The 8,008-nt window shown below is 41.9% G+C and overlaps 1 long non-coding RNA gene across 4 annotated transcripts; it reads right to left on the minus strand.

Moving 5' to 3' along the window:
• Positions 1-872: 872 nt before the first annotated feature.
• Positions 873-3,349, minus strand: LOC114260489 (uncharacterized). 4 transcript variants are annotated; one of them, XR_014332009.1, is made up of 5 exons: positions 2,899-3,349; positions 2,005-2,170; positions 1,462-1,875; positions 1,125-1,224; positions 873-1,039 (listed from the first exon to the last, which is right to left on the minus strand). It is a non-coding gene; the product is annotated as an uncharacterized LOC114260489 (long non-coding RNA). The 4 variants fall into 4 exon arrangements; XR_003628656.2 differs by having other exon boundaries at positions 1,462-1,556; positions 1,751-2,170; XR_003628654.2 differs by having other exon boundaries at positions 1,462-1,909; positions 2,899-3,348.
• Positions 3,350-8,008: the final 4,659 nt, after the last annotated feature.

Consider the following 8,008-nt stretch of genomic DNA (forward strand, 5'->3'; position numbering starts at 1 on the left):
AAACATGCAGCAAATGGAAGTCATACTCACGTTGTGATTGTCAATCCTTATTGGATCTTAGATTTGGGGAGGGATTTGTTGGGATTTTTTTGGGTCTCAAGAGAAGTTCAATGTGGTGGGCTTCATAGACGCTATGGATTAATGCAAATATAGATAGGTATGCATGAAGGTAGATAGATGGATCAACATATGCTCATTGTGTAGTTGAGGGTTTCCATGCTTTACAACCCAGGGAAAGTAGTTTACACAAACTCTCTCTGTATGTATATATGATTTTGTCTCTGTAAAATAATATTGTTTCTTCAATAAACTCTCTCTTCTTAGCTTATCATTTATACATTGATTAGGTTCTTTAATCACCAAATCAAATCTTCATCAACCAAATCAGAACTCTCTATTATTTGTTTCTTACTACCAAAAAATTTATCAACAACTCCGATTGAGATTGAGCAATTTTTTTCCCTACTTTTCGCTTCTTTTTCCTTTTTTCAAATCCATAACTATAACTATACAATAAAAAAATCCACACAAATTCACAATCCACAATGTTTTCAGAAATTAGATCACAGCAAGAATTATAGATTTTCCATTAAAGCACATAAATTAGAGACTATTCCAATTAGGTACACAAGAACTTGAAGGTCTAAGTGAATAAAATTCAAAAACAATCTTTGTAATGCTCTCCAGTCAAAGGAAAAACTTGAAAAAGAAAAAATAATAGGTAAAATAAGGATAAAAAAAATGAAGAAACAACTTTAAAGCTTAAATTTTTTAAAGTGTCTCTTTGCACAATCTGATCTACAAAAGCTTCAAATCATGTTCAGCTAAATGGCAACAAGCATACACAACATGGTACCATCATGACAAGTATATAGACCATACCGCTTTATATTGAAATTTCAAACAATCAAAAAAAAGTATATCATCATAGCCTTGACATTCAGAACAGACCTTGCACCATTAATAATGACAAAATGAAAAAATAACACAAACATTTCTGGAAGCCGAGCACTTGAACTTTGATTACCAGATGAAGTGTCTGCAACACCAAACAACGGGTAATATTATACACACAATATCTCTTCATCTGTGCACAGAGAGAATAGAGAGTAATTACGACTAACCAATATCATCTATTTCAAAGGCATCTGCTAACTTATCACATTTAGCTTTTAAACAACCATCAATTTCACAGAAAAGTGGCCTCTGGTACTCAGCCATGCCCTACAATTAAAAGGAAACTATAAGATTTTTTTTTTCCCTTCTATATCAACACTATTAAAGGAATTACTCATAAGAACAGGAAGAGAAATAAAAATTGATATAAATATGGATCATAACTGTGAACAACAATCTAAACCACAACACATACATTTTGTATTAAATATATATATTTTAAAAAATACACGTGATAATTTGTCTAAAACATGTTTTATCCTATCACCATATAAAGAATCATACCATGGATAATGGTGCTTGTTGGAGCTGAGTTTGCCATAAATAAGCAGGCGTTATTCCAAGGTATCTACTAAGAACACCACCAACTCCAGGTACAGCTGCATCAGTAATGCTGCTAGAGAGTGCATTAGTTGCACCACCAGTGGTGCTAATTGCAGAAACTAGAGATTTTTCTCTAGAAATACTGGCTTTAAAACTAGCATATTTTCCATGAGATGAATGTATGTGGCACTGTTCTAACAGGGTGATTGTCCTAAGCTATTGATTTGCAAAGATCAACTAAAATGCTCACATGATCCCTGTATATTATATCAGCCCTTTGTTTTACTTATTCCAGCCGCATCCTACTTGGTATCTATCACGAACACCAATTTGAAGATCAATCAAACTTTTGATTTGTCTGGTCTGAGACGGTTCCTAGTGAAATGAAACCACAATGTGACAGCTTCTTCTAGAGATATAGCAAGAAATTAATGTTATCTTGTGAGGAAAATTAATATGGTAGAAACAGTAAATTCTAAGACATGAGAAGAAACTACAGCTTACCTTCTTAGCTCGTTTTATGGCAATTACCTGACCACCTGGTAACAGGGCCTTGTAGATAGTTCCAAAGCCTTCTTCACCAATCTTCATTGATGGTGAAAAATTTTGGGTGGCTCTAGCAACCTGACTCAGATTTAGATAAATTCATCCCAAGAGGAAACTGAATCCACTGCAAGAACAAAACGTGGTCTATTTATCAACAGGCATTAAAATTCACCAAGCCAAAATGTATCAGTACTAAGATCATGAAAAGAAAGTGAAAAAATTTTAAAAAATAAAGTTGTCTATAGGGCATAAGGAAGCCAAATAGAGCCAACATTTTGACCCTTTGAATTACCTTATACAACATTTTGCTATCTGGCCTTATAGATGATGTCCAAAAATAAAATTTCTTGCATGATTTCTCTAAAACATGATTGTTTCCAATTTCAGTTATGTGCCATTCCTTTGACAACTCCAGAGAATATATTATGAACTTCTTCTTGGAAAATGTTTTTAAAAGCCCAATCACTTCAGTCTCAGAATCTCCTTGTTAAGAATAATATTGTAATGCTGAACATCTATACTGTTAGATTTCCAGTCAATCATTTCTTCATAGAAAAAAAAATGCTAAGCACGTAGAGGTGATAAATGAGCAGCTTGAGGAAATAAAAACTTTACATATCAGAAGGTTAGAAAAAATGTAACTAAGATTTCAGGTAAGCTAAACCGTGACATAGTGGGGGGAAAGAAAACGAAGAAACCCAACATTTATATATATATATATACACACACATATATATACACACACACACACAACACAACACAAATAAACAATAGATCCCAATAATCAAATCAAGAGAGAAGGGAAGGAAGAGCTTGAGAGAGAGAGAGAGAGAGAGAGAGAGAGATCAATACCTCGCAGTGAAGCTTCGAAATTGGGAGAGAGAACTTCAAAATCGAAATTGCTCTGAGATGAATCTCAAAATCGAAATCGCTCTGAGACCAATCTAAGAAATCAAGCACAGCCTCTCTTAAGATCACTTCGTCTGCGATCGAAACCAACCCCTCTTCTCTCTTCGCAATCTCCCAGAGCTTCAGAGCTTAAGATCGATATCACAGAGAACAAAGGATGAATCGAGAGAGAGAGAGAGAGAGAGAGAGAGAGAGAGACATAGGAGATTCAGAGCTTCAAATCGAAATTGCTCTGATGAATCTGTAAGAATCTCAAAGATGAATCTCAAAGAAAATCACTCTGAATTGAAATCGCTCTCAATGTATAGAAGCAATTGGGGGTGAGCAAGAGAGATGCGTGAGGATTCAAAATAAGGGTTCATAGAGCCTTAACAAGTATTCTGGGATTAAAAAATAGGCGTGTGAGGCACCACATATTTGGTTAAACGCCCCTATTCCTGTGGGGATGTATTTTTTGAACACCAACATGTGGCAAGGTGACGCCGACGTGTCAGCCGAGGTGCCACGTGTCCAGGTTGTAACGCCGAGGTTATCTCGGCAAGTCCGATGTTATCTCTGAAGATATCGGAATCCGAGATAAATGGATAAAAGATAAAGGACAAGAGTCCTAGAGTAAAGAGAAGACTTAGCCAAGATAAGGATAAAGCTCTTAGGGAGTTTATCTTTATCTCTTGAGAAATCCAAAGTAAGCACTGAATGGGAGTCCATAGAAGGCAGGCTTCTAGTGGGATCAGGATTGAGTTGGCTATAAAAGAGAGGCACCTCTGTGGGTCTAAGGTACACAGTGTTATGCATTGAATAGTGAGTTTAGCACTTGATTACCTTTGAGAGATATACTGACTTGATCGTCGGAGTGCCCCCGGGTGGAAGAGCCACCGCCGGAGCCTTTTCTTTCTGTTACAGGTTAGCTGAAGCCATCTATTCTGCCAGTGCTCTCCAGCTGATTACTAGGCGGGCAATGTGGTCAGAAAATCACCCACACAATTTGGCGCCGTCTGTGGGAAACTTAGAAGAATAGATGGCCAGTAACGGACAGAAGGAAAACATTGGAGGCGACACTCCTGCTGGGAGTGGCAGACCAATTGACCTTGACGTTGAAGGAGACAACCACAATGCAGAAACTCATGACCAGGGCCACGGAGAGAAAGACGTCGACTAGAAGGGCGACACTTCGAAGAGAACAGACCAAAGCAAGTACTATAACGAAGATAACCTTCAGGTATGGAGGGATAGGTGCCTACGAAGGGATGAGGAAGTAAAAGACTTGGCAAACAAGTTGGCAGACCTACAGTCAGTGGTCAACTTTATGATGCAAAATAATGTCATGCAGCCACCATACCCGCTGCAAGATACGCCGATGCCAACAATTAATACCCAGAAGGGAGAAAGAAGAACAATCCCCGAAGTCCCTCAGCACACCAGGAGCGGAAGGCACTCTCACCGACCTTCCAGGGAAGGCAGACGAGAAGAGCCGAGACGAGAGGAGTCCCGAAGAACGTATCACACGAAGGATCCAGAGCCCAAAGAACATCGGCATGTTCAAGGGCAGGCGCTCTGCTTTGACACAACACATGGAGAGAGATCAAAACGAGCCCACCACGAGGCCGAAAGTAGTGTGCCGAAGAGATTGAAGTCCAGAGATAGCCGAGCTCCAGGGAGGAGTAAAGAAGACTTGAGAGATTACCTCAAATGGAAGCAACAGAATGCCGAAGCCGAGGTAACTTCATCAGTTAAGCTGAAGACACCATTCTCGGTGGAACTGGACAAATTTCAAGCACCAAAGAGATTCAGTATGCCGAGGTTCCAAATATATGATGGTAAGTCAGATCCCAACTTCCACGTCGGGCTATACCTGAATTCAATGGCATTATATAGTGGGAACGAGCCGTTGCTCTGCAAAGTATTCCCCTCGTCCTTTGGGAAAATTGCATCAGATTGGTTCCATAAACTACCGAAGGGAAGCGTAAAGACTTGGGAAGTCCTGGCCGAGATGTTTGTGGCCAGGTTTGTGACAAATAAACTACAACCCTTGAGGGTCGACGCACTGATGGCTTTAAAGATCGCCAAGGATGAAGGCCTTAGGGCCTACGCAAAAAGGTACTACGAGGTGTTCAATCGAATACCTGATTGCAACCAAGAGGTGGCGGTCGTGTCCTTCAAGAACAGCCTGAAAGATAACTGTCCACTACGAAAATCTTTGGCAAAGACATTGCCAAAAAGCATGGAAGAACTCATGGTGAGAATAGAGAAGTACGCCAAAGCCGAGGAGGATACGTCGAGAAATAAAGAAACAAAGCAGAAGAAAGGAAACGACTCACCGAAGCGAAATCGAGGCAACGATGAACCAACCAAACAAGAAATTGAGGGCTAAACAGGCAGTAACGACTATATTCCGATTCCCGATCCACAAAGTCTTGGATCAAATACGAAACCAACCATATTTTAGAGGACCGACAAAAACACCAGGGGAATTCATGGGAAGAAACGTCGGTAGGCGTTGTGCTTACCATAATGAAGAAGGGCATCCAACTCAGGGCTGCAGAGCCCTAAAAGCACACTTAGAAGACTTGGTAAGGCAAGGACATCTGAGGGACCTTGTTGATGAGGCCAAGACTAGAGAAGAACAGGCAAGATTGCCTCAAGGACCAGCAGCTCCGCCTCCCCCAGCACAGCAACCACCCGTAGGAGGACCACGGGTGGTTAACGTAATTCACTCAAAGGTGAACGAAAACGACATACGAGGAGAGACCCAGAAGGTAAAACACCTGCAAAATGTGAACTAGGTTGTACATAAACGACCTCGGCCTGAAGAATGCTAGGGACCGACGATAACATTTACTGAAGCCGATCTAGAGATGGTCCAACATTCCCATAATGATGCTTTGGTAATATCCCTCCAGGTTGGGGAATGCCAAGTGAAACGCATCCTGATTGATCAAGGCAGCTCTTACAACATCATGTACGTTAGATGTTACAAAGAGCTGGGCCTTCATCTTGATAACTTGGAGCAATCAAATGGCCCGATGGTCGGCTTCAACGGAACGCCGACATGGCCACTGGGCGCAACAAGCTTGGAAGTACAAGCTGGCACTAAAAATATCAAGACAGAATTCATGGTGATTGACACGCCTTCGCCATACAACATCATCTTAGGAAGTCCATGGTTGCATGCAATGGGGGCAGTTCCCTCAACATTGCATCAACTATTGCGGTTCCCAACAGAGCATGGGATTGAAGAAGTCAGAGGAGATCAACTGCAGGCAAAGAATTGCTACATGGCAGCAATGAAATCCACCTGCAACATTCGAGAACCAGAAAGGGTAGAAATTGAAGATGAGGACGTAGAAGTCCTAGAAGACATCGGCAAAGAACCAGCCGAGAAGAGCGAAGAAGCGCTGAAGAAAATCCTCGTCCAAGATGGAGACGAAGAACGCTTCTTTCTTCTCAGCTCGGGCTTAGCCGAAGAAGAGGAAAAAGAGTTAGAGACTTTTTTAAGAGCCAACATTGAGGTGTTCGCCTGGACACCTTACGAAATGCCTGGCATTAACCTCGAGGTCACTTGCCACAGATTGAATGTCGACAGGTCGGCAAAACCTGTGATTCAACGAGCTAGAAGACCGACGTTGATGCACGTCGAAGCAGTAGAAGAAGAAGTGGACAGACTTCTGGAGGCCAGGGCCATCCAAGAAGTTCATTACCCAACATGGCTATCCAACACAGTAGTGGTAAAGAAGAAGAACGGTAAATGCCGGTCTGTGTAGATTTTACAAGCCTGAACAAAGCTTGTCCCAAAGACTGCTTTCCTCTACCCAAGATTGACCAGTTGGTAGACGCCACATCTAGACATGGAAGGATGAGCTTCCTGGACGCTTACAGAGGATACCACCAGATAGCCATGTACCCTCCAGACGAAGAGAAGACAGCGTTTATCACCCCGAAAGGACTGTATTGTTACAAGGTAATGCCTTTTGGGTTGAAAAACGCCAGAGCAATTTACCAAAGGTTGGTAACCAAGATGTTCAAAAATCTGATTGGCCAAACAGTGGAAGTCTACATTGATGACATGGTCGTGAAGACCAAGGATCCAAGGGGTCATCTTGCCGACCTAAAAGAGGTCTTTAAGATACTCAAAACATACCGGCTCCGACTCAACACATCGAAGTGTGCGTTTGGAGTTGGATCAGGTAAATTTTTGGGGTACCTGGTAACAAGAAAGGGCATTGAGGCCAGCCCAGATCAAATCAAGGCCATCCTAGAGCTAAAAAGCCCGACGTCGGCAAAACAAGTTCAGATGCTTACTGGAAGGGCCGCAGCCCTAAACAGGTTCATAAGCCGAAGCTCAGACAAATGTAAACCTTTCTTCAACTTGGTAAAGAAGGCCACAGACTTCCTATAGACTGAGGAATATGAGGCCGCCTTGGTCGACCTAAAGAAGTATCTGACCACGGCTCCAGTCCTCTCAACACCTAAACCTGGAGAAGAACTGTTTTTGTACTTAGCCGTTTCAGAACATGCAATAAGTGCGTATTAATTCGTGAAGAAAAATGGGAGCAAAGGGCTGTTTACTATGTAAGCAAAACCTTAGCCGATGCAGAAACAAGGTATCTACCCTTAGAAAAATTGGTGCTAGCTTTAGTAATGGCTTCAAAGAAGCTGAGCCATTACTTTCAAGCGCACAAGATTATAGTGCTGACAGAACACCCACTGAAGTCCTTGTTATAACAAGGAGACTTAACTGGAAGAATAGCAAGATGGGCAGTGGCCTTGGGCCAATACGACCTGGAGTTCAGACCAAGAACAGCAATTAAGGGCCAAGTTTTGGCCGACTTCGTGGCCGAATTCACGCCGGAATCCATCGAACATCAGGCTCCGTTGAGCCGAGATGAATGATGTCCAAGCAAACAAGGAGAAGCCCAGCCAAAGACAAAAGAACAAGGAAAAGAAAAACTAAGACCCTGCAGCATTTACATCGGCGACTCCTTTTGTCTGTTTGTCGATGGGAGTTCAAATCGGTAAGGAGCGGGGGCAGGAGTAGTGTTAATATCTCCTGATG

This window comes from Camellia sinensis, chromosome 6, assembly GCF_055761805.1.
Source record: "Camellia sinensis isolate YWXY chromosome 6, ASM5576180v1, whole genome shotgun sequence".
NCBI classification, from domain to species: domain Eukaryota; kingdom Viridiplantae; phylum Streptophyta; class Magnoliopsida; order Ericales; family Theaceae; genus Camellia; species Camellia sinensis.